Source organism: Camelus ferus, chromosome 14 (assembly GCF_009834535.1).
Source record: "Camelus ferus isolate YT-003-E chromosome 14, BCGSAC_Cfer_1.0, whole genome shotgun sequence".
Classification (NCBI taxonomy): Eukaryota; Metazoa; Chordata; class Mammalia; order Artiodactyla; family Camelidae; genus Camelus; species Camelus ferus.
The window spans coordinates 16217416-16231481 of NC_045709.1; the positions used below are offsets into that span (position 1 = coordinate 16217416).

Genomic DNA, 14066 nt, shown 5'->3' on the forward strand with positions numbered 1-14066 from the left:
GAAAGAACAAGGAGTTTCTCTATCCTCAGAGCTGTCTGCACCACATATGGAGTCAAGTGCCACTTTAAGAAGCTAAGAGATAAGGAGACACACACACAGAGACAAGCAACCAACAGGACAAGGCATTTGGAAACCAAGTCACCAGATGATTATTTGCAGCACCTGCGAATGTCTAGTTTGGAGAGGGGAACAATTAATGAGAAATACAATAACTAATTCAAATATTTGGAGCTCCATAATATAGGTGTCTTAAAATGTTTTTATGGTGGCAGACAGCAAAACGTACTTGGATCTGAGCAAGTGTCTGATGGTAGCCCCAACCCCAACTACAAGCCATGGACTTCTGTCCTCCTCCTCCACATTACTGTCCCCCTGATTTCCTGGTGAGGGATTTGGCCACTTTAGGTTTCTCCTCTGGCTCTTTTACCTCTTCCAAAAAATATTTGTACAGATAGATGTATAAAAATATATCCAAAGATAGATACAGTCTTATTCAGCCATCATATAAGCAATGTCACTTGCCTGGCCTGTCTACAGGAAATGGTATTATTTATGTCAAACTGTAAATATATGTGTGTGTGTGTGTGTGTGTGTGTGTGTGTGTGTGTGTGTACATTTGCATATACATACATCATATATGTAATGTTTTGATTATAAACATAATTTGTGTTCCTTAGAGGGAAAAATTAAAAAAATGGAGAAAATGGGAATTATCCATAGTCCTACTATCCAATCACTGCTAAAATTATGCTCCTTTTCCTCATGACTTTTCTTTCTATTTTTATAAAGTTGTGATCTTTGTACACAATCACTTTTATATACCATTCTCTTCACTCATTAAAGCAAAGATTTTTGTGTTATTAAAAATACTTCTAAACATTAAACAATTTTATACTTTTCCATTATAACATTATTTTACTATTCTTTCATTCTGGAGTATTTAGAATGACTATCAACTGTCCCTATTATAAATATACTGGGTTACTTTGTTATTAACCCATCTATTTTTTTTCCTCAAAATTCTTGTTTTGCTCCATGACTCTCTCTTTTAGGTGTGCAGGCTTTGTCTCAGTGAAAGGATGAGAGGGCAAGTGAAAAGGGTTCATGCTCAGCTTCCAAGTTTTAAAGCAGACTTTTGAAACATGCAGCAAAGACAAAGTAAAAAGTTATTTTTGAGTCTCAAAAGCCTGACTTTTGAGTATCAAATAAAATCATGATGTATTTGTGGAATTTCATTTATATCATAAACAACAAACTTGAAAGCATGTGAAATTAGCCAAAGTAGTTTAAAAGGGATAAAAATTTACAAGGAAGAGAGAGTGTGAGATATGAGGGGGAGCCATGGAGTCAGATGGTGTAGGTCTCTGAAAACAGATCCTGCCCTCTGACCATCATCACCAAGGCCAAAACAATTGGGACAGGGTGAGGAGCAAAGAATCCCAGATGGGTTTCAGAATCTGAGTATAGAGGAGACCAGTGCTCTACTTCCACTAGAGACTAGGCAAAAGGTAAGCCTTAAAGGGGTCCCTGGATCACTCTAGCACAGTGACAGTGGCTAGAGAGAGCAGCATGAGGATGTCTACATGGAGGCATCTGAGAAAGCTCCACAGAGCATAATTTTGCCTGTGCCTCCTTGAGAGGCAAAAGGTGTCATTAAAAGAGAGCTTGCACATTCACCACATACCCTGGGTTGGGACACCCCAGTGGCCAAAGGGTGTGCCAGTGGAGAACAGTAACTGGAGACAGACCAGTGGGAATCCCAATACTCAGCTGACACCAAACTGGGACAGTTACAGAGCCCAGGTAACCGGCAGAATGATGCATCTCGCCAGATGCAGGCCTGAGCAGACAACATCCCAAGTGCACTCTCTTATACATGCCTTGAGGTAATGAAACTTCCCCACAATTGAGATGCGGTCTCCGAAGGGGAATCCTGAATGCACGGTTGCGGGGAGGGGGACCTGAATTGACTGAGAAAACCATAACTTGACTAGGTCTACCATGAATTGGCTGAGATTAAATGTCTAAGTAGAATAAGGGGCCTATTACTGATATTAATTTCATTTGTCAAAAATGATTACATTTTGCACACCCAAATTTGCCAATTCTGCATAACCCATATCATACTTTATAGTTTCACAGCAATGATAATTTGAATCACTTTTCAGCTGTGTTCAGTCATTTACCTTTTTGTCCATTTATTCCTTCAACAAATTTGTTGAGCACCTATTATTTTCTAGGCACTTTTCTAGACATTAAGGTTAGAGAAGAGAACAAAACAGATGTAGCTGCTCCCTGTCTTCACTGACTTCCAACTAGGAAGACTGACAGTGAAGAAGTTATTACAACAAACTACTGTGACAAGGGAGAGGTTAACCTACTTTAGCAAGCAAAACAACAGTGGCAGAGAACCCCACAGAATTAGTAGACAAAAGGGAGGGAAAATACCCCAGAGAAAGAAAACAGCTTATCCAAAGTGCCAGGAGTCAGAGAGAAGGATGACATGGCCACACATGGCTGAGCATGCATTCAGCATCTGAGGATGTATAATAAATAGAGTTTCAAATTCAGATGCTGTGACGCTGTAGTTTCAAGAAGAAAGTGGACTAAGAGCTAGAATCAGAAAAATTAATTCTGAAATAACACTTTCTCCATGTTTGATAGCTTACCACTTGTATTTCTACTTACATATGTAAATGGATACCTCGTTCTTCCATGACTGGAACAGAGACAGCTAATTGTCTATCCCAGTTTTCATGTCCCACTTTTTCTGATTTAAAATTTTTAAAAAAGGATTTTACTCAGTGCAGTCATACACCCAGCTTTTCTCCAACCTCAGATGTGACCAACAGAAATAAATTCGAGCCACTGAGAAGTAAAAGTATAGGAGGTACCTCTAGGAAATCTTCTTTGAAGTTTCCTTCTTTCTGCTGTCATCCTAGAACATGACCATGATGTCCAGATCTCCAGGTGTCATCTTGAAACATAAGGACAAAGTTCATACTCTAGGGTTTGCAGAATAAAGAGTAGGAAGGATTCTGGTTACCCACAACTTTGTAAAGCTACCAGACTAGTCTGCCAAATTCCTTTTACATGAGAGAGATAAACTTCTGTCATGTTTAATCCACTGGTATTATTTATTATGGGTTTTCTGTTACATGCAGCAAAATCTAATCCTACCTAATCCTAGTACAGTGTGGTAAGGAGCTGATTTAAGATAGCTGAGAAGTAAGTGTTCTACATCTATAGTAAGGCCCAGGACATAAATCATCTACTGGTAAAGCTAAAAAAAAAAAAAAAAAAAAAATGTAGAAGTCATCTGGTCCAACTGCTTCATTGTGTAAACCTGATCATATCACTCTCTGGGTTAAGGCTGTTCAATGGCTCTTCCTCTTGATAAGATAATGTCAAAGTTTAGGCTTCCTGAAGTCATAATCCAGTTCCTTCTCCCTCCTCATCCTGACTTCCTAACACAGAAATCATGTTTAGAAATTATCAAATATTTTTAGTATCCTGATACATGTCCATCATAAACCCATGTGTTTATTATGTACTGTTCTGTCAAAAATATGCTTCCCTTGCTTAGCCATTTTCCTCAAAATCTTTCTCCATGAGAGCTTCCTAAACTCCAAACCACCAGGCCGACTGATCACTTTCTCCTTTGTGCTTTCTTTATAATATATATTTTCTTCTAATATTATACTTAAACATTTAAATAAGCAGTCACCATCTAACATGATACTGTTTATTTCTGTATTCCTAGTGCCCAGCACAGTAATATATAGTAGGTGCTGAATAACTATTTGTTGAACTGACTTACACTTCAGACTAGGAAATTAAGGACTCTGAAAAAGTAATCAACTCGATATTAACAGAGCAAAAAGAACCAAAGTTTACATCAGGAGTCAAAACAGAAGAGAAAAGATGAAGCCGAAACATCATGTTTATATCTGATAAAGATCAATTTGGGAGACTTGGCTTTTATCTTGGGACTAACAATGAAGTCCAGAATTGGGCAGACTTACCCTAGGCCTGGATGCACTGGACCAGGGTAGGACTCCCCATATGGAATAATGAAGGAACATGCATGTTCATTTCCAAGAGGGGAAAGAGAGGAGCTGAGCTGAGCATGCCCTGTTATTCCTCTGAAATGGGCTAAGAGTCTCCTTAGAAGCAGGGAGATTGATGGGACAAAGGGAAGCCCAGAGCCGTAACTAACTGAGCTCCTTTCACAAGAACAAAGAATCAGGAATAGGTAAGAGGCGCATTCCCCAGCTTTTGATTCTCTTAACTCACTGGGCTTAAGCATGAGCTGTGAACACAATCAATTAAAAATCTAAAATAAGAATAGAGCTTTATTCAAGCCCAACTGAGGAGGACTCAGCCTCCTAGTAGCTCTGGGGGCACTGATCTGAAGAGGTAGGAGAGGATCCAATTTATATATGGATTTTGGGGGCTGGGAAATATACAAGCATATATCTTAGTAAAAAATCACTGTTAATCACAAAAAACAGATATCTCAAGGTAGTGGTTTTAGTATCTTCCTCTGTATAGGACAATATAAGTATCTGTGGTCACTGAAATTCTTCCTTGATATATCCCAAGCACAGAATGCTTCATTCTGTTTTTCTCATCCTGAATTCCCCTCAGGACACACTGTTGGTGGGGCGATTGCCATGCATTGTGACTTAATCCTTTGCAACAAATGGACAATGAGCAATACTCTTTTCCTTAATGGTTACAGCAGACGTACAATGTTATGTTTGACAGGCCATAAAACAGGCTGTTTTAGTTAGTGTAAAGGTCAAGTCAAATTATGTATAAATCACTTCCCCATACCTCAGTATGTGTAAATTCCTTCCATCAGAGCCTATGATCAGCAAGAGTTGTGGCGGTCTGCTCGGGAGAATTTTCATGAGACCACACTACCAGTCTCTGCTCTTTTGAGTTTCCTCCTGGGTCTAGTGGCAGGTAGCCTAAAAGTCGTCCCCACAAGAATCTGCAATGGGTCAGATGCACACATTCAATATATCAACTTTGAATCCACTCCATACCAAAAGTTGAAAATGTATCCCCTATTCTATTTTCTGCCCAAAATTATGTCCATGCATGCTGTCCAATGTAGCATGACAGAGGTTCCTCAGAGATTGAATGCTATCTTAAAGATACTTCAATAATAAAATGCCTATAAAGAGATACTTCAGATTTGAACACGATTTCCCTTCTATTATTAAATTCCAAGAAGGAAATTAAAGTTCAAAGACTAAATTCTTTTACAAGTTGGAATTCAAAGACATTGAAATCTAAGGGAACTAAAGTCTGAAATCAAATTCCTGAATGTTAAAGTTCAAAGTGCAAAGTTCAATTACAAAACAAAATCATCCCCTGACTTGCTATTCTCAGGATTGGCTAGAGAGATTTTCTGCCTGAGTGGAGTGGGGTCCCATCAGCAACTGCAATAGTCTCTCTCGGGAATGGCTTTGGAGCTTCCAAAGGCCCAGAAGTCAAAGTAATTCAATGCCTAGTCCTTCATGAGCCGCACTTCTAAACAATTCAAAGAGTTAACAGAACAGAGAGAATTATCACAGGCTTTTCCCAGATCCACCTAACATAGAAAGCCATTCTCCTGCCCTTAGATCAATTAGTATAAGCCAAAATTACACTCTCAGAACCCGGGGCTACCAAGACCCAAGAGAAATCTGATGATACCAAAGAGAAAAGGAAAATATTCTTCTGTTCAATCTCAGCAAGAAGTCTGTCATTCAAGATCAACTGTCTAGATTTCATGATCTGCTCCCTTAAGCCAAACCAGGAAAATTCTCCCAACATGAAGTTATTTTGAGACTACACATTTAGCACTTTCAATTACATTTATATTTTTGTGAGAAAATAAAATCCATCTATGCTGCCTGCATCCTCACCCAGAGTGTCATGTGAGGCATTTTTGTCTCCTTGCAAATTTAGACAACTGTAATAGGGGCAACTCCAGTCATGGGGGCTCACATCAGGTGCTTTTCTTCACCATCCAGCATACCCAGGATCTCTTAATTCCATTCGCCCATTAGGCCTTGGGCCCCTCATGCTGCCCTGAGGACAGGCTCTATCTAGTGACACAACTGCACCATCTCTCAGAAAGAGGCATTTTTCGTCCTGTGCCACCCTGGCTGTCTCACTACCTCTGGTTCTGGGATTGCTTGGGCAGTGAAACTCATCCCCTAGGGAAGAGTTCCCCCTCATTCCCAAAATGTTTTGGCTGTAAACCCTATCTTCAACAGATTCCTGCACGAAGTGCTTTTGATGCTTCTGAAGCGTGTGCCCCTGGGGAAGCCAGTTTTAAATGCCCCAGGGTCTGAGTAGCTTTTTTGTTCAGCCACATCTTTTTCTGAAGTACTGGGACAGAGCACTGGTGTTGAATTTCCCTCTGCTATTTCCCTACTCCTTTCAGGAAGGCTATTCAAGCTTCTTAACAATTTAATTGACTTCTTAAAGTGGCCAGTTTCCTTCTCTAATTTGCATGGGAGCTAATGCCACTTACTGGATCTGAAAACCCCCCTTCCATTTACATCTATGCTTTCTGACCCAGACAGGTATTTTTATAACTACTCCAGATTTATAATACTAATAATAATGCCAACAACAACAGCAATAAAAAAGGAAATCAACAAGTTCTGGGTTCCTCATTCAAATTTCATCTACTTTACTCTGGATGAGAATGGATAATCCCCTGCAGAGATAATCTTCCATCAGACAATATTTAATCAAAGCCTGGACTTGTTCTCTGATTGTCACGTCTAGATTTCATCACATCTTTGCTTTCTTTTAGGATCCTCACTCATTTCATAAATGTATTGACTAAGGTCAGTAAGTTTCCTCAGGGCAAAGGCAATGCCTGTTTCTTCAAATGCAATGATTGGATCACATGGAAATTCACCTGAAAAATGCTTTGAATATTTTACAAGGATTTCCTCCCTCAATTCTGCCCCAGCTTTTTATAACCACTTGGTATAGCTGTCCCACTCTTTAAGGAATGGTTCTCCAACAACTCCAGGTAAGGACATGTATCTTTTGGAAGTCATCCTTCAGTGATGTGGCCTTTCTTGGAGGAATCACTCAAGTTTGCTCTGTTAGGTTTGTTTGGGTCCCAGTCACCATTTCTGATCTACTAGCAAAAATATCTTTCCTTTTTTCAGAGCAGTTGGAATCTGCATACTTCTTTTCCTCCTTTTACACTGGTCTAACCTCATCTTTAGAATGCCATTTCCCTCTTTACTCTTTATTAAAATAAATAAATTTTAAAAATATCTTCCTCCAGCTTAATTGGCCTGCATTTCTTTACTTTTTTTTAATCTTTCACTGCTTCTGAGTTTGACAGTAAAGCTGAAGTACCCTTTTCAAACCACTGTAGTTTCTTCTTGTTTTCCTAAGCAAATGGGTTTACTAGAGGCCAACAGTTTCAGGCACAGAGTACTTTTGTTTCCTTCTACCTTTGGGTTTGTAATAATGTCATTCAGTTCATTTTCTATCTTAAGAGGATGGCATTTTCTTTCTAATAAGGGCTCACATCTCTTACTTGTTCATTAAATCTAACACAAGAATAAGGGTGAAGCCCACAATTTGGGTCTCAGGTATCAAGTTGGGGTTACAACTTATGATATTAACAAAGGCAGAGCGAATTTGAGATTCTATGATAGGACATTGAAATCTTAAAAGTCACAGGACATGTCACATGAAATCCAGGCTAGTCAGTCCCTGCATAGCGCCCTCCTTGATCCTGATAGAAGAATAGAACCTAGAATTTCCTATCTAGGTTACCTAACCAGGCTTGGTACTAACTGTATAAAGCTAGCGCATCTCTAGTGTTCTGCTGACATACAGAATTCATCTGTCTTGTTTAAAAGCGGCAAATATTCTTCTAATCACCAATGTGTAAAGCAGTTGTAAAACTCTTCTGCACAATGGAATCTTCGTCTCAATTGAGGAAAAGCGAGGCCTGTGCAGTAAGCTAAAGCAGTCTACCTGAAGCACCCAACACAGCAGAGGGTTGTGTCTTATTTTCTCACATAAGTTGCATAAGGCATAAATTATAGTCACCTGCCAACCTCAAAATACGTCATGACAGCTAAAGTTTCTTTCTCAGGCTACAGAAGTTCGAAGCTAAGTACAAAAGTGTAAAAACACATTTGGCCTAAAATAAGCCTCTATAAACCAGTAAGGTTTCTTCCCCAAACTAAAGTCTAAGACCCACAGCGTGGGCCCCAGGTGCGCAAAAATCTTCTCTTCAAATTTTTCTTTTCTTTTTATTTCTTAGTGTTCCTGGTTAAAAAAAAAAAAATCTGGGGATCTCTGAGAGCCCCTCCCCAATGAACAGCCCCCTTAATCTATACTCAGCTTAAAACAAGTTGAGAAGTACAACAAACAAAAAAGTAGGAGGCCAAAACATCCCCCATTCCTGATAGAGGGCAGTCTGCAGAACACAGCCTGTGCTTGGGCTTGGGGTAGGGGCAACGCTCTCGTGGACAGACCTCCCTGAATGTAGGAAGCCTCATTAGTTAAGATTTACAGCTTAGGATACACAGGCTTATTCCAAACAGGAAGAAAGCTGGAGCTAAGTTGAGCAGGTTGATTTATCATTCCCAAAGTTGACAATCAAATAAGACACTTAATCTCTCCAGTAGCTGGATGAATAAAGGATGGAGAGAGACCCCGAATTACATTAATAGATCTCACTTCACAGGATGGAAACATCAGGAATGAGGAATAATTACTTCCAGTTAACAACACTTTCAAACAAGGTTAAATTCTTTGCTTACTTGTTTTTTATAGAAGAGCAACTGTTCTCAAGATATTTGTACCATTCTGATAGTATAATATTCTCATATTTAGTTTTTAGCACCATATTGCACTGCAATTTAATAAATCCCATTCATGGAATATCACTGTTTCACAATAGCAATGTTAATTCATTTTCATAAAATTTGATATCAGAAAGTCAATATTAGAGTTCAGTATTCAACTCCACAATCTGAGGACTATATTCATAGTTAGATCTGTTATTTAAATATCTGGAAATTGATTTCCCGTAAGATTGCAGGCCAGATTATTCCCTGCCAACTAATTTCCCAATGACCCAACTTCAGTAGGAGTAAGTGCTTGGAGCATATATGTAATGGCTTAAAAATAGCCTTACACAAAAATATGCACTGTTTATATGCTCTGTATTATCAACTAAAGAATCCAATTTTGAAAGCAGGAGGTAGGGGGTGGGAAAATTTTAAGAATAAATTTTTCCCTTAGATGACATGAACAAAGCTGACTACTTTAAACAATTCAAAAATCATTTTACCTAACCTTTGTGTAAAGACAGCAGATACCTATATTACACTCAGTTTATCCAAGATATATCATTCCATTTATACATCTTCTTTAATTTCTTTTAACAATGTTTATTTTCAACATACAGGTCTTGAACATCATTTATTAAACTTACGTTAGGATTTTTGATATATTTAAATTGAATTGATTATTTAAACTTTATTTTTCAATAATTGACTTCTACTATATAAAAATACAATTGATTTCTGTATATTAAATTTATATCTTGTGAGCTTGTTGAATTCACTTATTTGTTAAAGGAATTGTTTGGGGTTTTAAAAGTAAATAATTCCATATGAATTCCAAACATTCCAAAAAGAATTTTCCTCCACTCTTTTGTTTCCTTATGCCTGTTACGTATTTTTCTTGGCTTATTAAACTGGCTAATGATGTACATGCTAACAAGCTTGGGAGAAAATGTACTGATACCTGTAACTTACTTTGAAATGCAGCAAAAACCTAAGATGACTGAAGGATGGAGGGATAGATATGTGATAAAGCAAATGCAGTTAAATGTTCACTGTGAAATACTGGTATGATCTCTTCTGTACAGCACAGAGAACTATATTCAGTATCTTGTAATAACATTTAATGAAAAAGAATGAAAACAAATATATGGACATTATGCTGTACACCAGAAACTGACACATTGTAACTGACTATACTTCAATTAAAGAAAAATACTCGTATGAATGTTTGTCATTTTTTTTTTTTTAGTTTTTTCTATGTTAGAAACTTTAATAAGATACCAGGAAAATCAAAACCAGAGCAAGAATCCAGTTTTGAGAGAGGGACTAAAAAGACAAGAAAGGGACAAAGGACGTTGTAAAGTTTTTCAGAGACAGGCTTAAGCTGATGAAATCCAAGGCACAGGTTTAAAAACAGATGAGAAGATTCTCTGTTGTAGCAAGAGAAAGTACAAATGTACACAGAGTACACAGGATAGACACAAATGAACATATAGTAATACAGGATGCATTCATATTTGGTTTTGGTAGCTGGCTGATAAGGAGGTAATGTTACCTGCTCTAAATGAAGTCTTGAAAGAGGCATTGTGAAGATCTGATCAGAGAAACCTGAGTTTGCTGAGCAGTATTGAGGGCCTAATTCTTGGTTGGTGGCTACGAATGTATTAGAGGGGAGTCTGTGCTGAGCTGTCTGCATCCAGTTTCTTCATCTACAAATAGGATAATAATGCCTAACTCAGAGATTGTTAGAAGAATTAAATGAGAGAATGCCTGCAAAGAACCTAACACAGTGCCTCACATGAAGGTCCTTAATGTTATTCTGGAAAGGCTGTGAAGTTCTTTCCATGCCTACTGCTAGTGATTATTTTGCACAGCTGCACTTCATGAAGTTGCTAAAGTTTCTTATGCTGCTATTTAAGAGACGGTAACTTCAGTAAGCAATCAGCTCATCAAATGAGCTCCAACAGGCACAGAAAGTGTCAAGCCCCATAGGTACCATATCGTGTCTGTAACCAGCAATAGGCTGTAATTTAGACATGAGTTAAGGTTTGTAGGGACCATTTTCCTTCACTGAGAGAGAAGTAATTTACTGTTAAGTCTTACACACCATGATCAAACTGATAGAAAACATCTTATAGTATGTTCCAAATTTCCACTGGAATTATATATAAGAAACTAGGAGCAAATAGCTAGTAAAATTTAGTTCATCAATTTGAAAAATATGAAATGATTATGTTTTTCTTGAGACCTAACTACAAGGAAAATTGCCGCCAAGGGTTGATTTTTTTAATTTTTAAGGAATGTGTTTCATGATTTGCCGTGCTACAATTTGGAACATTTAAAATCCTATCACTCAGTTCTTCTATAACTCAAAAGTACAAAACGGCACTTTAGTAAAAACCACAGCAAGGTTTGTGTGTGTGTGTGTGTACATTGCACAACCATGTAAAATAGTGATTCACACCCAGGAGGCAAGGCCTTCAGTTAAAATCCTAACTTTAAAACTTTCACCACCAGTTATAAAAGAGTAACTGATACAAAACTTGCCCTCCCATTGTAAACAACTAGATGACTAGACAAAATAAAGCAACACAAACCGGAGAAAGCAGTGCAAGATTGTGATGCATCAGAGAAAAGAAACCAAGGGGCTAATCTCTAAAATTAGAGATTTTAGAGATTTTTCTGCCTAGAGGCACTTTCCAGACTGCAGGGTAGGAAGGGCAAATCTAAGCAGACAACTGTGATAACAATGAGTTGTGGAGAAGGAGCAGAATTCAAAGAGACTGAGGTGGCTGAATATGCATGACAGAGATCTGCAAAGAGGAGAGTTTATACAGAAAAAGTGCGAGAGAAATCTAATAAGGGTGGCCTTGCATCTTTGATTATTAAGCTGCATATACACTGAATATGACTCCACGAAGCCAGGCAAGGAAAAAAGAAATGACTAAACTATTGGGGAAAGATCTGGAAACTAAGCTGGACAATCACGAGAGCTCACACAGGGCTAGAAGACAATGAGTTCTGGTGACTCTGGATGTAGACACCTCAATGATCCCTGGGGCATTCAACAGACACCACAAAGATCACACCTCAGTTGTAAAGCTCAACTAGAGATAAAGACTACTCTAGGCCCACCCTAAAAAAAGGTGAAAAACAAGCATGAAAAGGATCAATCTGCTAATCAAATAACTACCTGTCAAAATAAAGTTCAACAGTTTTTAAAAAAAAGATTTCACTGAATGGTCTTAAAAGCAGGTTAGACTGTGCAAAAGATAAGTGAATTTGAAGGAAACAAACTTCTGAAACTAAAGGACAGTAATAAAAAGCCTAAGGGGGAGGGGGTGGAAAGGCAGAAACCCTTGACTTATGGGGCACTATCATGAAGTCAAACAGAGATATAACCAGAGTCTCAGAGAAGGAGGCAGAAAAATACTTGAAGAAAACGAATAATTTTTCCCAAATTTGATAAAATACATAAACTCACAAATCCAAGAATTGAAGCAAATGTAAAACAGTATAAAGCAGGATGAACACAAATAAAAATCACGCTAAGACACATTTTAAACTGCTGGAAATTGGTCATAAAGAGAAGCTGCAAATCTTAAATGTAGCCACAGGAAGTAAAATAAAACAAACAAAAAAACACATAGGAAAAAAAATTACAATCCAGATCTCTCTTCAGAAACAGTGCAAACCAAAACACAAAACAATAGTTTTAAGACACAGAAAGAACAAAATTGTCTAACTATAATTTTATATCCATTAAAAATGCTTTTCAAAAAAGAATGCAAAATAGACATTTTAAGCTAAAAAAAAAAAACACAAAAACACAAAACAAAAACAAAAACCTTGAGAGAATTCACCAGTAGATCTGCCCGAAAGAAAAGCTAAAAACTGATTTTCAAAGTAAGCGAAAATGATTATCAGATTGAAATTTGGATTTACAAAAAAAGCAACGAAAAACTGAGTTAGTGGAGGGCTACTTCTACCAATTGTAACAGGAGGAGATTGACTTCCCCCTGCAGAAAAGTATAAAAGTGGACAAAACTGTCAAAAACCAATCAATCAGGACACTGAAAATTGATCAAAATCAGACAACAAATTTGAAGTGTTTATTGTTGGAAAACTAATTAGCTTTGGATAAAAATGGCAGCAACTCTATGACTTTCTATACCTGGTACTATTATCATGCACCTACCACCTCGTCAGTAAAAACTGTAGCTTTATAAGTTGAAAGTTGGTTGCAGACAGAGTAGTGGACTGAATTAATAGTTGGGAACAAGGAAAATCCATAGCTTTGCTAAACCAAGGTTGCAAGTTCAGTTCATGGCCATTGAGAAACCAATCAGTTACTGAACTGAGAGAACCTGGAAGTAAAAGCCACAGAGTGGCTAAGATAAGCTTTTGACTGACACATGCCTGACTGACTGCTAAACTGGAAAAGTGAAAACCAAGGGATACTGAGGACTGGTTGCAATCTTGAAGGTATTCCTGAACCCAGATATAGCTCAGCAGACTTACAAAGTCTCAACTTTAAGATGTCTGAGCTCACTCTCTGGCCAAATTGTTCAAAAAAAGACAGAGTGGCGATACTAATACAAGATAAAGCAGATTTAGAGCAAGAAATATTACCAGGATATTACCAAATAAAGAGGTGCATTTCATGAAGGGGACAACTAATCAGGAAGATGTAACAATCCTAAAAATGTATGCATTTAATAACAAGCTTCCAAATGCATGAAGTAAAATCCAAACGAACTGAATTAGACAAATCCATAAAAAATAGTTAGAGATTTCAATACTCCTCTTAGTAAATGATAGAAAATTAACAAGGGTAGAGAAGATTTTAAAATATATCTGGAAATTTTCAATTACTTGGAAATTAACACATTTCCAAGTAATCTTTTGGTCAAAGAAAAAAAAATTTCAAGTGAAACTGAAAAAACAGTTTGAGCTAAATGGAAATGAAAACACAAGATATCAAAATTTTTAAGAGGAATTTAGATCAGGGTAAAATTTGTAATTTTAAATGATATTATAAAAGAATGGTCTAAAATCAATTATCTAAATTTCCATCTTAAGACTGGAAAAATAAGAGCAAACTAAATCAAAAGTAGAAGGATAGGATTAATAGAGATAAAAAAGGAAATCAATAAAATATAAAACAGATAATATAGAAAATTAGTTAAACCAAGTGTTTAGAAACAACTAGAACTCTAATATATT

General features: G+C 37.3%; 1 protein-coding gene across 1 annotated transcript in view; it reads right to left on the bottom strand.

Moving 5' to 3' along the window:
• Positions 1–2894: 2894 nt before the first annotated feature.
• Positions 2895–14066, bottom strand: part of RFC3 (replication factor C subunit 3) — a 29676-nt gene continuing 18504 nt past the window's right edge. Inside the window, exons 10-11 of the transcript XR_004325706.1 lie at positions 4840–4999; positions 2895–2977 (exon numbers count right to left, since the gene is read on the bottom strand). The gene's annotated coding sequence lies outside the window, so the exon portion shown is untranslated. The remainder of the gene's footprint in view (positions 2978–4839; positions 5000–14066) is intronic.